The sequence below is a fragment of the Argiope bruennichi genome, chromosome 1, assembly GCF_947563725.1.
Source record: "Argiope bruennichi chromosome 1, qqArgBrue1.1, whole genome shotgun sequence".
NCBI classification, from domain to species: domain Eukaryota; kingdom Metazoa; phylum Arthropoda; class Arachnida; order Araneae; family Araneidae; genus Argiope; species Argiope bruennichi.
Window position 1 is genome coordinate 144,693,793 of NC_079151.1, and position 25,661 is coordinate 144,719,453.

Here is a 25,661-nt window from a genome sequence, read left to right on the forward strand (position 1 = left end):
ATTATAACAAGAATTCAAACAACGATCTTCTGTCAGAATGCATGAAAAAAATTCTGAAATAAAACTTTAGAAGTTTTTACAAGTATCAAATTCTATCAGGAAAACTATTGATTCAGATTGTTTTCAAAATTTTTATTAATGAAAAATTACTTATTTAATTTATTTTCTAATAAAATATTTTTTAAACCTTTCATATACTTGAGCATTTGTGAACAAGATTTGTAATATACTACTATAAGAAATTGTTTAATATTACAATTTTAATATTTCTGATTTTAATTAGAAAGATCTCAGGAATTAAAAATAATATTTTACAATATATTATTTTATAAAAGAAGTTTTCATTTTTTTAAAAAAAAAGTTACAAATAAAAGAGTTTTATTCCCCTATATTATTTATTTTTAAATATAAATGCTATAAGTTCTAAATACTCTACACGTTTTATGAAAGTTTTAAATAAAATGTATTTTAAACCCTTCATTTATCTTTTAATTTGAAGTTTTAATTCATTGGACAGTGACAATTTTTACACTGACTACCTAAATATCGCATTATTTACCCTTTTTATATACTTTTTAATACTTTATATACTTTACGCATATATATACTTTTTATAAAAAAAATGTTCCTTTATAATACACATTTCTTCAAACTGCATTAAGTAATATTTCTTCGTTTACTGAGAAAGATGTTTAATACGGCTAATATAATCATGCCGAGTAGTTTATTTCTTTCAGTTCAGCATTCAGATAACTCCCCCAAATTTGAAAAATATTTATAACCAGTTGTATTACCTAGAAAACCTTTTAGATCTAAGGTTAAGCTCTGAATGAAACAGAATTGATGACAAAGGTTTGAATAAAAATATTTTTTTGTGTTTTTCTTGATAAATAAATGATATAGTGATAAGAATATTTGATTTAACATTACATCATGCAACGCCATTTAAACGTAAAAGAGAACCTTATAAAGGGTAATAGATGGATATGGTTCTTATAACCCTTTGAAAATATATCATGATAAAAGCAGGGCTCCAATGTGAAATGGAAAGCTTTTATTGATCTCCCAAACGTCAAAATTCTTTTGAGAGACCTGGAAACCTGACAATAAGTTTCTGTGAACTATCACACATTTCGAAATATTCCTTCAAGACATCATACTCAGAACTCCATTATCGATTCTTCTTCAACCAGGTCTGTACTTAAAGGTGGATAAAATAAAACTCTCTTTCCCGTAAAGAAATCGATTTCTTTTAAACACGTGTTAAATACCTTGCACACTATGCATACATAATTAAGTTAATTAGTACTTCAAATACGCATGCAAGTCAATTGATTTCATTAAAATTCCATCGGAGTTTTGATGAAAAGGTTATTTTTTTTAAATTAATGATGTCTGCTTCATTCGTAAAAAAATGTTGAATATGAAGCGTAGGGCGTATTACGCAAAAATAATCATTCATCATTATCGGAATTAATTTTGGACGCTCATCCCGTGCATTAATTATGGTGTGAATTAAGTGTTTACGCTGCAAAAGCCTTGCTCAATTCCCTTTGAGTAACAGGACGCAACCTGATTTATTATATTCCCCCGGGCACATGCGAATTGCTAATATCCTAAATTTATATTCCAGCCATCGGTCAACTTGACAACTTAACTTACGATTTGACAAAGTTTCACGCACGTGGAGCCATGCATAGTAACATGTAAGTTCTTCCGGAGAGTAATTTATGTTTAATATTTTTTGAAAGTGCAGTGAAAGAAGCAAAACTTTAAGAAGAGCGTTTATTAAAATATACAAAAATGCAAATACTCTCGGAGTTGTTATTATAATTTCATCGTCGAATAAAGTTTATTCAAGATTTTAAAATGTAACTTGAACATTTGAAGATGCGGAGTTTCACATACATATTGACGAGAAATAAGATCAGTTAAAAATAAAGACGATCGCTTTAACATGCAAATGTTATGGAAATAACTTTGTCAAGGAAATATCGATGTATAGTAAAATTTTAATATATCATCAGAGAATATAATCCTTTTTTAGTGCAGATAATTTGAAATGATAATGCTTAAGTAGTTTCACAATATATTTCAAATGATTAAACATATATTTATGTCTTATTTTTCATACGGAATGATTTTGAACAATCAAAATAAGAACAAAATATTCAAATCGTGAATTTTTTTTGTGCAAGAATATAAAAGTGCATTTTTTCGATATTATTAAAAAACTGTATGTTATTCTTAGAAAACAAGTAAATATTATTCCTGAATTTCAGGTAATAAAAATACAGAATTTCTATAACTATCATAAATTTTAATATTTTAAAATTCGTTTTATCAAATTTAAAGCATTTGCTGTAAATTGATTATTATTTGACAAATTTTGTTTTCATTAAATTTGATTATTATTAATTATTATTAAATTTGATTATTATTAATTATTATTAAATTTGATTATTATTAATTATTATTAAATTTGATTATTATTAATTATTATTAAATTTGATCATTATCAAATTTGATTAGTGTTGATAATTATTTTTCATATATTATTTTATACTTCTTTCTTTGTATTTATTTAATTCATTTTATATACTTACATTATGTTTAAAATACTTTTCAGCTACAGATTTTTATTGTCTGTTCATAGAATTTATCTTCATATTTCAAAATCATTTAGGACATTTTCCTTCAATTACATTATTTCTGAATAATTTCTCAGCATTGATTTTAGTGGAAATAAGAGTTAAATAAAAATATGAGTCTGACAAATTAATCTCCTGATTTATATAAGCATTTGTATTTCCTGTTGGCGAAATATATTTTGGCTATACTTTGCTTATAGGTATATTATTACATTCATGTGTAGATTATATGCTTTTGCCTTATGTCAGAAATTTATTTAATTAATATTTTTATCTTTTATTGTAAGAAAATGATGCTAACTAGAATGAAATGGCAGAAAACAAGACAAAATTTAATCTAAATCATGAACTAACAGCATTTTTGTTTAATTTTTCGTCGGATTTATGAATTTGAAATTTATTAGTTTATAATTTATCACTCTTTCAAAATAACATAAAATTCCTTATTATAATAGCATTCGTCATATTCACAGTAACATTGGATATTCATTTTGATTAATTTTTATTTAAAAAGTGTAATTTTTATAGTTATTTAATTAAATATAAACAATTATAAGAAAATGTAAATAATAAATAATTGGGTAAGTGTTATAAAACATTAAAATATATCCAAAATAAAAGGTATGTGATTATGCAAAATATTACAGAATTTCCTAGTATTCGTTAAGTTTGTAACTTTTTAATGAATTGTTTGTAATTTAATGTGTATAAGTGTTTGTTGATTCAATTTACGTATAATTATGCATTACATGCTCTACAACAAAATGTCTCTAAAAAGAAATTTGACTTGACGCAATTTTCAGTTTTGAGTCTTAAATGCTATATTTTATATAATGGTTCTCCTTTATACAATACCCGTAAAATATGAAATAAAAAGATGCATTACTTCCATTAAAAATAATATTACTTGTTTAAAATTTCTAATCATTCATTTACATGTTGCTTGCCTTTTATTTTGATCATTAGGAAATGATTTATTTCCTATAAACATACTTAAATGCACCTAGGAAAAATAATATTTTTTTTCACGTTTCACCATCTAATTTATTCACTTCGTATACAAATTATAGATCTGAAGAAATAATGATATATTTCCCGTTATTTTTCTGAATGCGCATTTGGATCGTCGCATTCAATTAAAAAATTCCTAAATGCCAAAGTTCTCTTTATTAACTTTTGCTTAACGATATGTCATTTCTTTCCTTTTGCGACTGACACTCATGATTGATTTCTTCATTTATTCACACGAAAACGAAAATAACAAAATTATCACGAACTGAAAGCAAGGAAGGGAAAAGTAAATATTAAAAAGTAAGAGGGGACATTAAAAAAACGCCGGAAGGTGAATTATCGGGAAAAGTGTTATTTTTTTGTGCATGCGTTCTTTGTTCCGCAAACAAACGATCTATTAAATTGAGAAGGCTGAAAAAAAAATGCCAAATGATGAACACCCCCCTTGAAAAAAATCACCAAGAAATCGAATCGATGAAGTAATCATCGTTTGGGTGTAGCTTTCTATTCTTGTCTGGCTGTTGTTGATGAGGTAGGATGAAATCTACAGCTATTGTCTAGCATTGCTGGCTGTAAATGGTTAAAGAAAAATATCAAATATTCCTGTCAGATTTCTTTTATATTTTAATTGAAGTCGCAGTTTTTCTTTTGACCTTCATTAAAACAATTGAGAAAAATTATATTTTTATGACACATAAAATTTACTTTTTTTTCAGATTCAACATTTCAAAATTATGAAAATATTTTTTAAACAAATGTTGTAATGTAAAGAAAAAATAGCTGATCATTTAAATCTGAAATTAGCCTTTTCTAGAGCCTAAATATCTGATTCTCGTAAAATAAAGAAAATTTATAATCTGCATTTTTCTTGAAACTTCTATGGTTATATACTTTTAATGATAAATGTGAGCACAGTTTTGTTTTTGTGAAAGAGATAATTTTAATATGGAAATAAAATTTCAAATTTCCTAATCTTTTAAGATTCTTAAAATATATCGATGTTTTCTCACAATGTAAGGAAGAGGAAGTTATTGATAACTCATTAGTTGCACTCAAACATTTTATATAAAATATTTTACAGTTTAATGTTGGCAAATTTGTACTAAACTATTAAAATTCTCGCTGAATCAAATATTTAATCTAACAAGTAATATTTTGGATTACGCAAAATATAAAGTATCGCAATTTTATTTTTTCCATTAATCATATTTTTTTTAAGAATACATTTTCATTTCTAAAATAATTATTTATTTAGATGTTTCGCAAAATTCGCAATTTAAATACTAATTTAACATTCCAAGAACTATTTTTGAGCCACTCACTGTAGAATGTATTGAAATTTCTTTATGCATGATAAAATTTAAATTTAAAATTTAATTTAGTTTATTAAAAACTTGAGAAAGTATTGGTAAATTTTATTCAATTGAAAATGGTTTAAAAAGTTAATTCATACCAGAGGCTCATGATAATCACGTCTTCAAATTAAGACTGCACGATTCTTATTCTACATTTTTACACGTTGCAATTGACAATGGGCCTTTTCTACCTGACTGATTGACATCTTGTATTTAATGCCTATCTCTTTAGTATTGTCAAATGAGAGTTACTCCGTAATTGAGGATGAAAAGCTTTCGGTATGGTGGTTGGTTCTCGCCACTCTTCTGGGTATCCGAACAGGTGGGGGTTGACTACCACCCATCGAAGATAAGATCTACTTCCTTCTGGAAGGGTTGCACCGTGACCGGTTATTGCCCTTAGGACTCAACAACAGTTCAGACCAGTCATTCAACACCAATTATTCAACAGCAGTCTTTCAAGTTTTTCCTTGTGCATTTGGGTTGGATGGAGTAAAAGTCTATGATCACTTTAGTATTAAATGATATATTAAATTAAAATAGATGTTTCTATGCAGAAAGTAATCTGTATTGCCCCTTCATTGCACAGACATTTGCAGTAAATTGCATTTTTACTTTTACTAGTAAAAGGAATTCAGCAATCGCTTATAAAGAGACAATTAAAGCACTTCAAGCTAACTAAAAGAACAATAATTCAAATTGTGTATTTTATATTCAGATTTTCCATTTCACCGCCCCCTTTTTGTATCGAATTTTTAGTGACAAAAATTTACCCAACGTGTATGAAGTGTTTGCAGTTCCTTTCTTTACCCTTTTCCCATTAAAGTTAATTCTGTCTTCGGGAAAGGTGTTTCTAAGGAAGGTTACATTCCATGCCCTGATTATAACGTTCCAGAAATAACATCCGATTACTTGGTCAGTTCTATCCGTTTCATAATTGTCACGAACTTGCTAAAACTGAAACTCTGATGACGCACGATCACGCAACATCTTCTAATAAATGCAAATTTATGGATGGTTTGAGCCTACGACAAAATGATATCCACTGAGAAACCTGATGGTTTGCTAACTTGGACTCTGTGGATGTAAATGGTTTCTTTGTTGAGAGTCCTGAACGTAATTTATTTATCGAGTCCCTAAGGTCCTTAAGTGATTATTTTATGTTCTTGTTTGACTTGTCTTCTAAAATCATTCGAGGAGTACTGACTACTAAATCTTTGATAAGTAGCTTGACTTGTCATTAGTCATTCAGGAATAGCACCGTATGTGCCCTATAAATAACTTGGGGAAAAATACATTCAGTCCCAGTATTGCGTTTTAGAAGACAACTGCGATTTCTGTAGAAATCGAAAAATCTCATTTTAACTAGTTTCTGTGCGGTGACCTCAGAATCTGATTATTAAATTATTTGCTAATAGAAGTTTAATGGAAAAAATAAGCGTGTATATTCGTATGTAGATGTACAATACAGAGGTGTTCAGACGTATCTTGATAAAAAGGTAATACCTTTTTTCAACCATAGGTTAAATGAATAGTAACAAAAGTTTTATTCAAAGTTAATAAGTTAAATCTATAGGTTTATTTAGATAAAACTAATAAAAACCTTGTTGATTGTTAGAAGATAAGTATAGTTTTTAACGAAATTTCTTTGAAAATACGAATGAACAGAATGAAATAATAATAACTTTAAAATGTAACACGCATTAAAAAGATCAAACGGATATTTTGGAAATTATAAGACTATAGAAACGCGCAAATAAACTAAAATCAGCTTGAATTAAAAAATGAAACATATTTACAATTGAGTTGAATATTATTGAAAGGTAATATCTAATTCTTTTAAATATTTATACTTTCTTGTTTTCATAATTGTATTAAATATTTAATTGTAAGTAATGTTTAGTAACATGGCAACAAAATTTGTTCAAGTAATTTTAAAAAAGAAGCATTGCATTTCTTCTTATGCCATTTATGCATTGCACGTAGAATGTATGCGGTTAGGGCCAAAATTCCAACGCCTATTTACTTGAATGATTGAAATATCAAATACGAAAGCAACAAATGATTTTAAAAATAGTGTTGTTTAAATTCCTACATTGAAGCAAGTTTAAAATAGATTTGAATGCCTCGTAAAAAAAGCATATTATTTATTGAGTGAGATTTTGATTCGAATAATATTTTCTGAAACAATAGCAATGAAGAAAACGAAAGTTGAAGTATTTTTCCAGAGATAAGTTCTTCTACCACAAAAAATTAATCTTAACATCTGTATGTCTTTAACTAATATATATGTTACACAACTGATCAAAATATTTGTCTTCAATATAATTCATTGAAATGTCATGAGAGCATATATAATTTTCCACAATATGCGCAGACATTCGATTTTTTAACGATTCGAATGCAAAAAATTCGATTAACAGTACAGTGTAATTTCGACTATTTGTGGATGTATTATCCATTTTTTTGGATTATTCTTCCAAAAAATGTAATCTCATATTTAAACTGTTGATTAAAATATTTCATTCACAAATTAAAAAAAGAAATGTTTTAGTATTAAAAAACAAAAAATAAAATTAATAAAAGTTAGTTCACCGTTGATGTAAAAATATAAATGCCGTTTTATTGTACAAATCTATTATTTATTACATAATAATATAAACAAAAGTCCACTGGAAATAAAAATATGTCAAACTTATTTTCATGTTAATTTGTAACTTTTTCAATGAATTTGAGTATTTTCCATTTTATTTTCCTTAGAGATTATAACCTCATAACCCCATTCAACGAATAATCGAATATATCCATTATTTTGAAATGTGTGAATACACCCCAAATTAGTAAAAATATATTACAAATTGTTAATCCGTAATAAAAATTGCTCTTTAATTATAAAAATGTGAGGCAAATATGTGTAAAATTTATATTTTATTACAAATATGTTTAGGTCAATAACAATGATATTTTTTAAGATATGAATGAAAAATTTAATTTCGTCATTAGAAAAGCAAAATTTTGTTAGTTCATAATTCTGAAATAAATAGAGCTATAAAAATGAAATATGGCTTTCGGGAAAAGCGTTTTTAAGTAATATTGAAATTTGATGAGAAAAATAGATGTTCCTTTTGGAAATTTTTTTGGAGTTTTTTTTTTCTTATTTTAATATGTAGACTAACCCTTATAAAAATTTTAATTTCTGTTTTTGAATAGCTATCAAATTTGATACTGAAAAAGAAAAATTACGTAAGAAAATTGCAGTATTTAAAAAAATTGAAATTTAACAGTGGCAGTCATATAAGTAAAAAAGTACATACTTAAAAAGTCCGTAGTTCTACGATGTTGTTTATAACTTGTTTCCTGCAATGCTGAATAAATATAATATCTGAATCAGAAATAGTGTCGTTGATGGTTTGGATTGAGAAGTTTATCAATTAAAAATTCTCTGATACATCTCGGTAACGAATTCATCTTTATTTTTTCTTAAATCAAACCATTTCTACCTTTCGGTCTAGAGCTGCTACATCCATTGCAAAGCAGTTTTGTACTATCAGGGTATACTCAGAGTGGCTGTAGATTATTATAGTTAATTGGTAATTTGAATGATCGACTTTGAGATTAAATTCAGAACAAGATTTTTGGTTGGGCATCGCAATCACTTCGCTGCATTAAGAGTATAGACCTATTTACTGAGGTATTTGTTATGATTAAAATATAAGCTAATTATGATTATTTATTTTTATCATCCTTTAGATCCTTTTGCGGAACTGAGTGACCAATGCTGACTTGCTATTCCTTGCAATTTAGAGAGTCTAATTATCAAACAAGTAATATGGTTTCTATATTTAGAAAAGTATGTAGATTTGTATAATCAAAAGTTCTATTCAGAGTTAGAACTTTTTACAATTCTTATCATCATTTTCAATCCTTGCGATCCCTATACTTTGGGATTTCAATCCATTTTATGAATTAATATGTAATGTAAAAATAATGACCATAAATATGATTTTACCACAATATTTAAATTATGTCATCTGAATCACGAATGCCAATTTTAAAAACTTACATGTTATTCTATTAAATACTATCTTTAACGTTAATAAAATATTAAAAAAATATCTATAATTAAATAAATAGCTGTATTAAAAACTAAATCACATTTTATTCTTCTGATCCAAATAAATATTAAATATACGTATTTTCGATTGAAATAAGAAAGGCGTGTCTTTTTTTTAAAAAAATAAGAAGGCATTCTTTTTTCAAATAACATGTGATAAACTACTGACAACCTTAAACTTCACATTTGGTTATTTAAATTTTAACAATTATGCCATTAATTTTAAAATTTGAAATAACTTAAGTTTCAATTCTACTTGCAATTTAGAAAGAGGCTTTGTTGAATAAAATTGTCTCTGAAAAGCAAAGCTCAAAAAATTGTGAATTTATGCGCTATGGCTCAAACTGATGAGCATTGACGAGAAACATAAATTCTGGCTTAGGAATATTTGGAAATCTGATTTAAAGTATGCGTCTTTTTTCAATACATTTTTGGGAAAGGAAGGCATAATTCTATTCCTCACACTAGATTTTCATGGCCAATAAATCGTGGAAAAACTACTTTTGCTTTTTGCTTCTGACGGGCAACATTCCTTATTATGTTCGATTTTTTGGTAGATTATTTTTTTTTATTCATGCATATAAATACATAAAATTTTCATATTGTTAGCAAACGCAGGTGCATGGATTCATCAATGCAATTTATATTGAATTGAACTAGGGGGGGGGAAATTATTGATAGGTTAATAACAAACTGGGTATCAGTATTCAATATACTTGTTATAAGCTAACAATTTTAGTATTGAGTATATGGTGGACGAATTTTTCAATGTATTGTTTTCTACTTATTCATGAAAAAACAGAAAATATCGATATATTTAGCATACATAAGAAAATGAATAGATTAAATGGAATTAAATCAAGGGAAAATATATATTTATACTCATATGTCAATTTCATATTTAATTTACTATGTTCTGCTATTCATAACTAAATAATTTCAATATTCAGTATACATCAGATGTCATAGTAAACTACATTGCAATAGTTTATATACATTCAAATTTCTAATAAAAGTTTTATTGCTGCACAGCTATTTTTTCACGATTATGATTCAAATTCAACTCGGTTTGATCTGTTTGTCAAATTCTTCAGCCATATTTTGAAAGTACAAAAATTATGCCACTTTCCAATTGTAAATACGACTTTGGCGCCTCTAATTAGGTTTGAGAATCGAAATGCAACCAATATTCGATATATGACGGTAGGATACCTTCCTGAAGTACTTTCGGAGAAAACTGGCTACATTCGTACTTTACAAGAAAAAGAAAATGCTCCTGTGAATTGTTTTATTACAGAAAGTGATTTTTTGTTAAGTTCACGTCGATCATCCATTTTTTAAATAACGCCGTTTGACACAGATAGTGTATAAACTTTCTTAATATAATGGCCTTATTCATCCAATTTATGTTCCTTAGTCAAACGTTTTGACTCGTCAAGCAGCATATGGATAAAGATGGATATTTATTTATTTAAGAGAAATATATTTTCATGCAAGAGGCAGGGAAATTTTTTTTAATCCTTTAAAATTTACCATAACACACCATTACAAAGCATCCATACATTTAAATGCTTATAATTTTATAAACTAGTACAACATTTTCTTCAAAGGTTTTTTAAAAAAAATAAACATTTTTGACTATTTTAACGAGTGAAAATAAGATGTTTCAACGTGAAATGTTTACGAAGCTATAAATTATTTAAAATTTACTATCAGAATATCAGTCTGTATAGCCAAAAAATAAACGGAGCAATTTCGTTAAATATTAAATCTACAAACCATTCAAAACTTGCATCGTCTGATGAGATCTACTTCTGTACGTTTCGTCTCTATAGTAACTAAAATTTATTCACTTGGTGCGATATCATTTGGAATGGAACTTGCGCTGAAAAATATTTAAATACTAGCCGCCTTTGGCGACCAGCCGGTTCGCCAATCTTAATGTTCGTTAAAATTTTAATAATTAAATATTTTATGCAATTCCAACTTTAATAGATTCTTCAGCAAAATATTTTAAAACTTCAAATTTTGATAGTCATATAATTCACTCATAATATTATAAAGGCCTTCAGTCATAACGTGATATGTATCTCTCTCATTTTCTGTTACCCCTCGTAGAATTTATGCTTTAAATTAAAGTGTAAAGGATTAATCTGCAATTAATATAATAATATTTTTTTACTGAAACAAAGCATTTTTTTTAATAATATGATTACTGATAATAGACTCACTGAGCGTTTAAACTTTATGGGCACTAAAGAATATCTTTCTTAGTTTATGTAATATCTCAAGAATTTGTCAACAAAATTTTCTCAGATTCATCATGAATGGATCGATTCATTAACAATGTTTCATTTTAAATGCATCAAACACTAAGAAAATAAAATGAATCGTTTAAAATAATCGGTCGAAAACAGGTCTAAAAAAACTACTTAAAAAACGATGTACTTAAAACTATAAGCATATATAAAAAATATATATAACTAACATAAATACAATTTAATTACAAAAGCATGCAACTAACCTAAAAATAATTTAAATCATTGAAAACAGGTTAAAAAAAACTACTTAAAAAACGATGTACTTAAAACTATAAGCATATATAAAAAATATATATAACTAACATAAATACAATTTAATTACAAAAGCATGCAACTAACCTAAAAATAATTTAAATCATTGAAAACAGGTTAAAAAAAACTACTTAAAAAACGATGTACTTAAAACTATAAGCATATATAAAAAATATATATAACTAACATAAATACAATTTAATTACAAAAGCATGCAACTAACCTAAAAATAATTTAAATCATTGAAAACAGGTTAAAAAAAAAACTACTTAAAAAACGACGTACTTAAAACTATAAGCATATATAAAAAATATATATAACTAACATAAATACAATTTAATTACAAAAGCATGCAACTAACCTAAAAATAATTTAAATCATTGTAAACAGGTTAAAAAAAACTACTTAAAAAACGATGTACTTAAAACTATAAGCATATACAAAAAATATATAAATAACATAAATACAATTTACTTACAAAAGCATACAACTAACATAAAAGTAATTTAAATCGTCCGTTGATAATGGTTGCCATGCCAACAATCAGAACACAGTGCGCATGCGTGAATTTTCTTCGCCTTTTACGGTAACGCAAATGCGTGAATTTTTCTACGCCAGTTGGGGTAACGCTATGCAGATTAGACATTTTTAATTTCCTTTATTCTGTGTTATTTTAATTCAAAAGTACTTCAGAATGAATCTGAAACATGGATTAATTAACAATGTTTAGTTTTAAATGCATAAAACATTAAGAAAATAAACAGAATCGTTTGAAATAATCCGCCGAAAAATCTTAACCCTAGCCTCATTACTGTTGGGAGAAAAAAAGAACTAAAGCCTAAATCATTTGGCGTTGGGGAAAATGGAAGATTATTTTGGCGGAAAAGTTGGCGGTGGGGAAAATGGAAGATTTTTTTTGGCGGGAAAGTTAGTTTTTAATTAATAATTAAAATTCTAATTAAAATTTCAAAAAAAGGGACCCCAGGTGCACATTCCCGACCTCTAAGGTATACATGTACCAAATTTGGTAGCTTTTTGTCAAATGACCTGGCCTGTAGAGCGCCAACACACACACACACACACACACATTGAGCTTTATTATAAGTATAGATGTGCTAAAAATTTTCCCATTTCTTCAAACATATGTAAAATTGAAATAGAAAACTGGAGCTTTTATCAAGAATCATGAACGCTAGTTGCATAAATGGCACTTATAATAGATTATCTTAAATAGAAGCCAAGTTCAGTAATGTAGTAACTTGTAAACTTATACAATTGTACTGAATAATATAATGTTGCACAGCATACCGTAATATTACTGAATGCTGTAATTGAATTTGTGAGAAAAAGATTCGTAACAGTTAGAAACTTTCAATTCGGGATAATTAAGATTTAAACTTAAGGAAATACGATTCTCAAAAAAGTGGAACAATCGTTTATTTCAGTAAATGTTACATTTAGACATATTATTTTAATTACAGAATTTCATTAAATAAGGGAGGTAATAGCATGGAAATACTTTGACGACTGTGAAATTTGGTAATAAACAAAAAAAAAATCAAATTTTATATAGCTCCTATTGTGTGAAAGTCTCCATTAGTAAATTGATTCTTTCAGTCCAAAGTTTCAGGTTTATTTATACAAAATTCGGGTACATGATTTTTCAAAATTTAAAATGAATAATCACAAATTTAGGCTGAACTATTATTTACAGAAATGTTAATTTGTTCAATGCATATAAAATAAACCTGTTTCAATATTTCTCTAGTGGTACATCACACAATTTTCAAGATTTAATGGAATTTTGGCACTCACATGCTGTTGTTCGACACTTACAGCCGAAACTGAGCATTTTAAGTATGTACGAGAAATAATGAGAATCTAACAATAATAATTTTTTTTTAATAATAATTATGTTCATGATATTGTACCATCTAAAAAAATAATGCCTTTCAATAACGAGTAATATTTGGAAATTCCGTCGATTTGTACTGCATATAGTCACAATGCAGTTCTACTTTTATGCAAATATATTTAGAAGAAGGAAACTTTGTATAGAGGGTTTTGTAAAAATTTTGTTGATATTATTTGCTAATTTTTGAAATTTAATAAGAAAAAATAAATGAATTATTATTTTCTGATGTAGTTTTTTTAATAATTTACTGCGATTTGTTTTCTTTGAAATTTTTGTCTAAAAACTCAATCAGAGGTATGGAAATATGTTTAATAAGCTAAATGGAAATAAGTCAATAAATTTATTTTTTAACCTTTAACTGGGGACTTGCAATCTGTGAGACCGCTAGCAATGGAATTTCGGTCTCCCCTATTATATTTTTAGCTCATTTGAATGGATTGACCTTGTAGCTTCCTGTTTTGTGACATTCAATACACTTGCACTTTTTCAACCGATTTCAGCGGATGCTTTTTAAAATAATTCAGTACTTTCTTTGAGCGCAGTCTCTAAGACCGCACCTCCCCGTTACTGTTTCAGTGATAAACAAGGTTTAGCAGATGACTAAACTTGGCCCCTGAAATATCATCCAATTTACTGATCCTATTATGAAGCAATGTTCCAGACACTTTTAAATGAATGAGAAAGGAATTTTAATGATAAGGATAATTGTACAGAAGAGTTTTTCGATGAAAGTTCACATTCAACTGATTCTTATTTGTATGTTCAAACATAATAATTAAATTTATAAAATATATTAATATACCAAGACATATATATATATGCAGAATTTATAGGTTTATATTGTGCTAGTTCTTAAAGTGTATGTTTAAAATCCCCTAGAAAACCGTACAATGAAAGTCACACGAGCCGATAAAAAAGGGGCCGATTTTACCCATTGTCATTTTTTTCATATAATTGTTGAATTTTACATTATATTGTCTTCTATATACCTTCATATACTGTAAAAATAAATATGATTTAAAAAGTAAAAAGTAATATGTTTTTTCAAGAATATTATTTATTGTAGCATGTAATTTCAGAAGAAAATGTATGTTCCAACACATTTACTTTTTTCAATGACAATATATTTTGAAAAATTTCTAAAACATATCTATATATCAAGAAAAATATCTGCAAAATATATTGGCAGTTTTTCATACTAATACATTCATTAGAAAATTTAATTTGAGTGTAAATGAAATGCGGTCTCTTAGATCGCACCTCCCCAGTTAAGTCCTAAAATTTCACCTCCCCAGTTAAGGGTTAATATCTTTGCGAATTCTACATTCCGAAGCGCGACACTTTCTAAGCATAGATGAAAATGCAGTAAATATTTTACTATAGTTCGTCAACGGATTCTGAGACGACCACATTTTGACGACTCCATCTCATTAAGGGGTGAGACGCGGAACGATGAGTGCGTTTCCGGTATTACCTTTGACCTTGGATTCCTTCTATTAGATACTAGTAAATGTAAACATCTCCTCCTTTCATCTTTCCTTTCACCCCTATTTTGAAGAATTAAACCCATCCTAACTCATTACGAGGGTTTTACAATCTGTTGCTGAACTATATTTGACATTTTTACACTATGGCCGATGAACAAAAAAATAAATTACTGTAACGTCAATCATAAATTAAATACATAGATCTAGTACTAAATTACTAATTAAATAGTTAATACAAAATGTTTATATTATTAGTTGATATTATTAAGACGTTTTCTTTATTCAAGATTTAAATGTAATATAATAAGTCTTCTAACCTTCAACTCTTGTTTGGGATATTTCTTTCTCTGTAATTAACTCCAAAGCTAAGAAACATATTTGTGCCCAAAAGCAAAATCAAACTAAAAATGTCATCTAAAATCAAATAATAAATACTAATTTCTTTATCTTAAATTCATATCAACTTGAACACAATTTTATAACTCATCAGTTCAGTAGCAATAAAAATTATTCCAACAACTGAGATTTAAAATTATTATTTATAAAAAGAAATTATAGTTATTTATTAAAAAAACTAACTGGAAGAAAAAAAGGAAATTTTTCCCAAGTTATATCAAAGATGGTAAATAACAAAAAGTTTTTTATTTTTATTTTAAATGTTAATTAAATTTAGATCCTTATGATAATTTACTAATTTGCAAGCGGAATTAAAACTTTAGGAAACAGTCTTATATTGTTACTCTTAACCATATAATTTAAACTCGTTATTTAATTGTTAATATTTTAGTGAAAGAATTTCACAGAATTCTCTTCATTTAAGTTTAAATTTCGATTATATGTTCACTTCATAACGAATTTCAGCTAGATATTTAAACTAATTAGTATGGTATTTAGAACATACTACATAGACCTGTGCACATAACATGTCTAAAGAAAATCTCTATCATGTCTAAAGAATTGCGATCTGAAATCAGACATTCTCATAATATTTGGCTTAAAATATTGGCGTAATAAGAAAATAAAGATACAATATTTTTTTTCTTAGAATATATATATATATATATATATATATATATAAAGGCTTTTAAAATATCAAAAATCGTAGAAAACATTTAAGGAAATTTGAAGTTATTATATTTGATGAAGCATTAATAGTAATTCTATTAATTTAATCATATTCTTAGAAGCTTCATGAAATAGTAAGATATATTTTTTTTGTAATAATAAATAATTTTTATTTTGTTTACACTAATTTTCAATTTTCTATGTTTAAATAAATATTAATTTTGAAATGAATTTTTATGTTTTTCAAAAATTATGTCTATAACGAAATTTTATCAAGTAAAATAAATTATGGTTTTAATAAGCCGAAATTAAAATACATAATGAAGCAATTCCTCCAGTAATTTAATATTATATTTCCTTTTCCCTTCTGCGTCTATATAAAGCTGTTTCCAAGTTGGACCTCTTCGGTACAGGCTTTTTTTTTCATGTCAAGGTAAAAACAAAGTATTTAATATTAATATGAAACAATTTATAATTTTTAGTTCCGTTTTTGTAGATAATATTTCATTAAAAAAACAGTTTTATCCATGAGGAATTAAGATATTAAAAGAAATTAATTTGATATGCTAAAAATGAAAACTAATTTTTTTATAAGAGAGTTCTAGGAATTAATGATAGAAAAAAAAATTTCGTGATAATGAAAGATTATTATTATTATTTTTTTTTACGTAAACTGTGTTTCCCTTTCTAGAAAGAGATCTTAATGAAGTGCATTAATTCGGCACTTTTCTTGTTAACCAATGAACTGCTCTCAAACACGAAATTGTATGTCGACGATAAGTTATTATGTTGCTTAGCAACATGAAAAAAGTAAATTAATATTAGAAGATAAGCCTCCAAAAACATTAATCTTGATAAAACAGGTTTTTATAAAGATAGAAATATTTTATAAAAAGAAGATATAATAAAATAAAAAGCTCTTGAGTGGCTAAAAGTTTTACTATATTAACCACACTTACTAAAAAAAACAAAAAAAAATAATAAGATGTGTAATTTTTTATTTTTTATTTTTTTTTTTTTGCAAAATATAGCATTTTGTTACAAAAACAAAATATTTCCTCAAATATTTTTGAATACATTTTTTTTATTAAAAAATATTCTAAGAAGGATTTTTCTAGTTATCATCAGCTTAAAGAAATAATTTAATTAAATCATAGAAGGGAACTTTCTAGAAAAATTTTGATCTATAATACTTAGAATTGCCCTAAAGTAGACAACGTAACACTCCAGATGTACATTCTCTAAATATTTCAAAAGTTTACCTTTTTCGAGTATTTAGGAAATAACTACTGTATTTCTTTGCTGCCAAGTAACGTAAATTAAATAATGGTGTGAGCAATCTTAATTAAATATTGGTGTCTATACGTCTTATTTATTCATGATCCTAGTGCATACAATTTAATTTTTATGTAATTTACAGAATCTAATTTGACAAATATCTTATGGTACCGATTTTTAATGAATGTTGTAGAAGGTATAAAAAGTTTAATAAAAAATATTGATAATTTACCATTAATGTTACAAAGAAATCATTTTCAATTTACAAAAGATACACTCTAATCGGATATTCAAATGAATTATATTAATTACAAAGAAGCATATGGTAATAATAGGTAATTTCCAGAATAATTCAGTCATCTGTGATTTCGAAGATGCCAAATATACCAAATATCTGCAATACACTTCCAGCACTGCCCAACCTCAGCATCTCACATCAATGATATCTCCAACAAAATTCTAAAGAAATATATTAATATTGTTGAGCCCTAAACTGCCCAAAATTTCTCAGTCACATATAATCTTACAAAAAAAGCAAGAAAAATTTTCAGTTAAATGTAAGATTTGATTATCACAATTATTCATCTTCATTAGTTCAAGTTTAAATTAATTTCATTTAATATGTAAATATATATCTTACAGAAAGGATTTGATTCCTTATGTATTATTACATATTTTTAGTTATTGAATCGATTATATATATATATATATATATATATATATATATATATATATATATATATATATACGATAACTATAGTTTGTAAAAATACATTCATATCCCACCCTTTTTAAGATATATTTGATATGAAAGAACTGTAAACAACTGCCATTTGTAATGCAATTTCTTCAAAATTTTATTTTTCTTCGCCGTGAATAATTTTTTTGAAGAAACACATAAAAATAACTTCCAGTGTCGTTTTGAAATTCATCAAAACAACATTTCTGTCTACATTTTCTTTATTAATTGCAACATGCTTTACCTTTTACTATCGCAATGGAGTATTTGATATTAAAAAATAAACAAAAATTGCTAACTCATGCTCATCACTTCCAAGAAGCTATCAGATTTTATAAGACTGCATTGAGTTAATGATTCTCGTGAATAATTTGAAATTAAAAAACCAGGAGCTCTATATTGAAGCATTCATATAAAATTTGAGACGATCTCGCTTTACCTTTTAAATAATGAATCCTGGAAGATGAAATACGATCTTAATTTCAATGCGATAACTCTTCTCGGAATATTTATAAATACATACTGCCTTACTCAGAATTTTATCTCAAAGACTCGACAATTCACACGACGAAGGAGAGAAAATACAGTTCCTGTTGTTTCTAAAGATGTTGATTCAAATTATTTTCCAAGTTCCAAGAAGTTTAATGCAATTGCTTTGACATTTATATATATATATATATATATATATATATATATATATTATTTTTCTTACTAAAACTTTACAGCATTTATGTTAAACCCGAAATATTTAGGATTTTATCTCGGAATAAGGAAAAACAATTACATATTTTTCTAACAGTCACGCAACGTAAGTTTAAATAAATATGTGATGAAAGAATAATGATATTCCAAATAAGATAATGATGATTTAGTAATAATCAAAATATCAAAGGTACGCATTATAGTAAAAATTGTCTATGAGATAATACAAAAAAAAAAGAAATCACGGCTTAAATGAAGTGTGCAAGATAATACTTTCTTCTTTATTCAAAATTCTTCAAATAAGTATAAATGAAAAATAAGGGAATAGTTTCAAATCTCAGGTAGGAATGCAAAGTACTTAGAATGTTGTAATAAATGAATGGCGCCTGGAAACCTCATTACCAAAAAAGAAAAAAAATACTGAATGTGATTGAATTGTCTTTATAGTATTCAAATGCAATAATAAAATTTATTTGTATTGACTTAACAATCACAGATATCGTAATGACTATTCTTCAGGCAAATGCTGGTAATTTAGTTGCTAATAGAACATGAAAATAAAAAAAAAATCAGAATTACCGTCGCATTTTAACGAATTTAAAGACTGTAGGACTCCTAAAAATATGCTTTTAACAAACATTCACGTGGAATATTAAAAAAAAAATGTGAAAACAGATATTGACAGCTGCTAAATAGCGATTTCACGTAAATATATCTTACTTTCTTATATTCCATGTCACAAAAAATTCCGAATATGTTGCATAGAATATAAAACTGAATGTTTGTCAAATGAAAGCAAAATATGTATCATGATTAAAAACGGGAATATAACTAAAGATGAAGCTATCCGAATCCTAGGCGTTTGACATGATTTATTCTCTAATTTAACTTGTTAGATTTACATATAATTTTGAAGTCGAGGAGGATTTCGAATGACCCATCTAGTAATCTCCAAATTTTGAACTTCGACATTATACAATGTAAGTTTATCACATGTCGTGTTAGGTATGTTTACACAGCATGTAATCGGAAGTTGAAATATCTATGAAAGAAACCAGAATTGTTTGACTATCATATATCTCCCAAAGAAAAAAAAGAGGTACATTATAACGAAAAAAAAAAAAAAAACTTCCTTCCTTTCTTTCCTAGACGCTTCATTTATTTAATCGCAGACTGAAAGATTGTTCCAATCTTAAATACCGATTGTGCAATATTTTGCACACGATATTTTATTACCACAAAATCCGAAAAATAAATATCTTTAAATCACAAATATGTGATTGTGATCCGCCCCGAGGCACACGGAAAAAAAAACTAAGTGACCGGACTGCGTGACATCATTGGCGAAAACTAATTTCGAATCCTAAGAGCTATCACCGGTCACAGTACAACCCCTCTTGTAGGAGGATCGTCACAGCATCGGTAGTGTTAGCTAGTCCCACATCATTTGTGAACCCACTTGGATGATGAGAAACATCCGCCGTACCGGACGTTTCTTATCTTCATGCTTTATGTGATCTCACCCCATGAGATTCTTGTAAATCATTCTCGCACAAAAAATTGTATTTTTCAAAGTATTAGAAGAATGGTATGGCGATTATTTGAATTGATCTGAGACAGTTATTCATAATTTCTTGTGAAAATTCACTCATGATGATAAATCAGTTTTGCTTCAATAAGCAAAATGTTAATAAAGATTTTTTTTTAAAGAGAAAATAGAAATATAAGGTCTATGCATGGTTATATCAGACAAAGAAACTTATATTTCCTGTCAAATACCGCAGTGTATTGAATGTGAAACTTCAATATTTCCAGCAACTAAAATATAATTAAATGCACTCGAATTTTTTAAAACTGATTTTAAGAAAGAACAAAGAATATTCCCGTACATGAACCCTTGCGTTTCCTTTAGCTCAGTTCGTTGAACATGAAACTTTCTATCTTTTGTTTGTAGTTAGAATCTTAGCTACAGTAATCTAATCCACTACTTGCCGTTTCAGATAAAAATGTTATTGATTGTTTATACAGATTTTATATCTTTTAATTCTCTCTATTTACTTATGAAAATTCTTTAATAGTACAAATGCTGAATCTTAGAAATTATATCTAAATTCTCTATTTCTTAATGTTAAGATTTGCTTCGAGCTAGTAAATTTATTTATTATTTCATTGTATAATAATTATTTTTAATCTACTGAATGGATGCCAGAGATCTCTTTTGCATAAGGAAGGATTTATATTTATTCTAAAGTTAAATACATATAAACCGTGAAAGCCTACTTCAATACCAAAATTTACATATATTTGCATTATATAAATTTACATTTACATATTACAATATATATTACATATATTAATTAATAGCTTTGAATGAATTTGAATAACTACTTAGCTATTCAATGTTACTATGCAATCGATATTTCAACACTTCCAAAAGTATGCCATCCATCTATCATACGATTATGAGCCTAAGTTTCAAACACATTAGTAATTCAATTAATGTAGTGCGTATAATATTTGCAGAAAGCTCTGTAATCATATTCTATTCTCTATAATGTTTCTCCCCTGGGATTGTTTCACTCCGATTGTTTCCTTATCAATATCGTACTGTGTTTATATTGTTATGAATACTTATTATAAATGTTGATTTTTTAAATTCCATTTTAAGCTGAAAACAAATAAAGCTTGCAAAATTTCGCAAAAAAAGATTGTCATTCATTTTACGCTATTTCCTAAAAAAGTTCATTTGTCTATAAATTAAGATTTTAGAAACCAAAATAGCATTCATGATTATTTAAACGAGAACTGATGCTTATTTTGTTCAAATAATAGTATTTGATTCATTGAGCATTGAGTTTCAAGAATTTATTTAAAATCTTTCCAGAACGATATAAATTAGAATGGAAGAATCTGTGATAAAGTTAAAAATTTGCTAATAATTTTTCTTATTTCTCTAGTTTAGTTTACTTAAATATAGAAATGATTATATACAATGATTTAAAAACCACTTTAACATAATGATCAGAACCCTAAATAAATTAAAAAAATATGCATTAAAATAAATAGTATCTCAATAAATTACAAATGTGGTAAATATCTATAAAAATTCTTTCAGAATATGTATAATTTTTAAGTGATTTTGTTTCTATATATATATAAAAAAATTAGAATATTTTATTTGTGATCATTGTTAATTTTAACTTCTTTCTAGTTGATAGAGAAATAATGAGAGTTTAAATTGTCATAACTATTATCTTTAAATCTAATAAAAATGCTTAAATTTTGCACATAGTAAGTATTTATTAAAAAACATTTGATCAATTTGTAAAATTTGAAATAAAAATCATCTCCGCCTTAAGAGATAATAAAAACTTTGTGGTAGTTGTAATTTTCAGTTGAAAAATTAGGGCAATTCTGTAAATAAGAAAATCAAATACAGAAGCATTTTTAGATCGATAACAAAACATCGCTGTTTCCAGCTCTATTGAAATCAATTGAACTAGAACTTCTAAAAAGTAAAAAGTTCAACTGATAAGTATCATTTAAACCCAATTACTTTAAAAATAGAATTCAGCAAAAAAAATTATTGTAATTGCAGTCATTAAAACATAAATACATTGGAATTCCTTTTATTTAAGAACAGAAGATCGTATTTAGGTAACACCAATGTTTATTCAAAAGAAATGAGTAATTATTTAAATGTGTGAATTACTTCATTCATTGCAGTATTCGGAAATATCAAGATCTCATTATTGCGTTTTCAGAAATTTTGAATAAAAATGAAGTACTTAAAATGAAACAGGATATAAAATTTTAATGAAATTTGGAAAATGCATCGCCCAAAATGATTGGAAAATAGTATCTAGCATAGGAAAAATGCATTGAAATCCACGAAGTTATCAATTAAGTCGATGAAACCTTTACAATGATATTTAAAATACAATTATCTGTTAATTAGATGTCTGTTAATTAGATCTGTTAATTAGATTATTATCTGTTAATTAGATCTGTTAAATATATGCAATAACTGATTTTCTTCAAATTTTTGATACACAATGAAGAATTATCATCAACATTAATTAATTTTAATTTTAAAATAAAATTCTATGAATGTTAGATATTGCACGTAATAATTATTTAGAATTCGACAGGTAAAAAGAAATGCAAAAATTAATTCGAACACATTTATAATAGGTACTAAAATAAGAAATAAAACATCGGAGACAATTCATTATTATTACTTTACTCATAAATAAATGAAAAAAACTATGTATAATTTCATTAATTTAATTAAAAATAAAACCATAAAAATTATTTTAAAATACAAAATAAAATCCATAAATCAGATCTAGAAATATATTACTTTACCATCAGGGGAATTTTTTTTAATTCTATTTATTACAACATCAGTCTACTATTAATGCATTGCCAATCTCCGAGAAAAAATCGAAAGCTTTTAGTTCCACTTTCATCATTTTTTGGTATTTCAATATTGCATAATTTGTTTCATTCTGCTACATTATAATTCTTAATAAGCTCTTTAATTAAGTCTCATTTATCGGTAGATGAATTAAATCTAGAAACTCTTTTACACGAAATGCAATAAATTGGATTAATGGCAGCATTTCTAGAAAATTTTCGTTCCTCCTGCACTTTTTATACATATTCAGATGATGACGATAATTTGAATTTTATATTACCCTCCCTAAATTTTATATTTCTGTCTGAGATCTTTCTGTATGAAAATTATACGCCATATTTATTTTGAATTATTCATTATTAATGTGTATTAAAATGCGGTAGTAGAAAAAAGTGTTAACTGTGTTAAAAAATATGTGCTCAAGTATTTTCACCCAGAAATGAAAAGTGAAGGTCTGGAAGTCGTAAAATAATATATGTGATTATTGAAACATACAATAAGCATTTTTAATGATAAATGACGAGTAACATGAGAAAAAGGAAAAAAATCAAATTTAGATACATTATGAGGTAAAAAAAATAATGAAATAAATTAAATTATTTGAAAATATATGTTAACGATTTTCAAATAAAAATATAAAAAAACCCATTTAAATTAAAATTATCTTTCAGAAATTTCCACTTATTATTGCCTATGGAATAATAACTTTTAAAAAAAATTATAGAATCAAAAATAGTATTCTACATTCGACAAGTGATTTAAATTAGTGAAACAGATCAAATTAAAAACTTCAAAACATGTTAAAACAGCACGAAGATACATTATTCAATTTGAGAAAACGCATGGAAAAACAAATATGAGTTCTTAACAATGTTTAATTTTAATAGATGACTAATAATAAATATTAATTTTTACGAAATAATTATAATTATTAAAATTTAATTTAAAAAAGTCCATGATGGAAGCATAAATATTTTATTTATCGACATATTTGTAATAATTATTATATGATATCTATATGCATTCACAATTTCATTACTGAATATAATACTGATGGACTTAAAACTTGAAACAATGATGCAAATTAATCCCGATATTCAAGCAAAAATTTCGAAACCGGCAAGGATTTTATTTCTGAAACAATTATAATAGATATTTTAGTTGTTATATAAATATTTAAACTCCGTATTTAATTTAAAGTGGATTTTCTTCAATCGATAAAGGAAAATAATTTATTTTAAACTAAATAGTATAAATCTTTTCTAGAATAAGTAAAATATCACGAAATAATAATTATTATTAATTTGTAAAAGATAAACTGCAAAAGTACGTGAGAACACACACAAAAAAAATATTTGAAACAAATAATGATTTAAAAATTTCGGAGAATGTTACGATTTTAACAATTTTTCTCTACAACATATATCTGACTAAAATTTCCAATCTTTCCAAATTAGTTAATTTTAAATACAAGTTGCTAATTCAAAGTTTAAAAATAATATTAAAAAGAAATTTAAAAAATCGTTATGAGAATCGTTAGCTAACTATTCTTTTACAGTCTCTTAGAACCTTTTTTTAATTTTCATCTCTTACGGATCTAAATATGAATGTTAATAATAACTTTTTTCAAAGTTCTTCCACTAAAATATTTTGCCGATAGCGTCATTTAGATTTGTATTATATACACACAACGGTTTCAAATTTCAAACCTTTTAAATTTTGATTTGGTAACAATTATTTACACAGGAAAAATTAGTTACGTGAGGTAGACAAAAAAAAAGCATGTCAATTTGATTTTCTTAAAAGTTCTGATTTATATGTGCCGCTAATTAAGACACTACAGCGATATGCACTGTAGATGGTGCATTGAAATATATGTAAGTACTCACGTCAACACGTCTGTAGAATATTTCTTTGAAGCAAAATCACGTGCTCATACTTTGCACTGTCTTTTCATTTCATGCATTTCAGTTTATAGTAAATGTAAAAAGTCATTTCAGTTTATAGTAAGTCCAATTTAAATCCAATGCAAAGCAGCAAAAAATGACGAAACGGATTTTGCAGTCCTCTCTTCAGAGTTCGTCAAACTCCGACAGAGCAGTTTGTTCTCAAGTCAGAAAAAGTTCCTAGGAAAAGCCGCTAGATCCGACGTTCAGATTTTGAATGTCCACTCTCGCAGATCCGACGTGCAATTTATGGCACTGGTATGGATCGCCATCTATCGGCAGTTTTGTCGCAACCAAGGCGCAAAGGTTGGGCTCCCTTTCCGCCTGTATAATTTGTTTTGCCGCGAGCGTCAGAGGTGCAACAGTGTCGTTCCTCCGCAACATTCTCAGCACTCAGCGATAATT

General features: G+C 26.5%; 1 protein-coding gene across 3 annotated transcripts in view; it reads right to left on the reverse strand.

The window, feature by feature from the left end:
* Nucleotides 1-25,454, reverse strand: part of LOC129977072 (toll-like receptor 6) — a 201,326-nt gene extending 175,872 nt beyond the window's left edge. For all 3 annotated transcript variants that reach the window (XM_056090532.1, XM_056090533.1, XM_056090531.1), the window contains exon 1: nucleotides 25,200-25,454. The gene's annotated coding sequence lies outside the window, so the exon portion shown is untranslated. The remainder of the gene's footprint in view (nucleotides 1-25,199) is intronic.
* Between the last annotated feature and the right edge of the window lie 207 nt (nucleotides 25,455-25,661).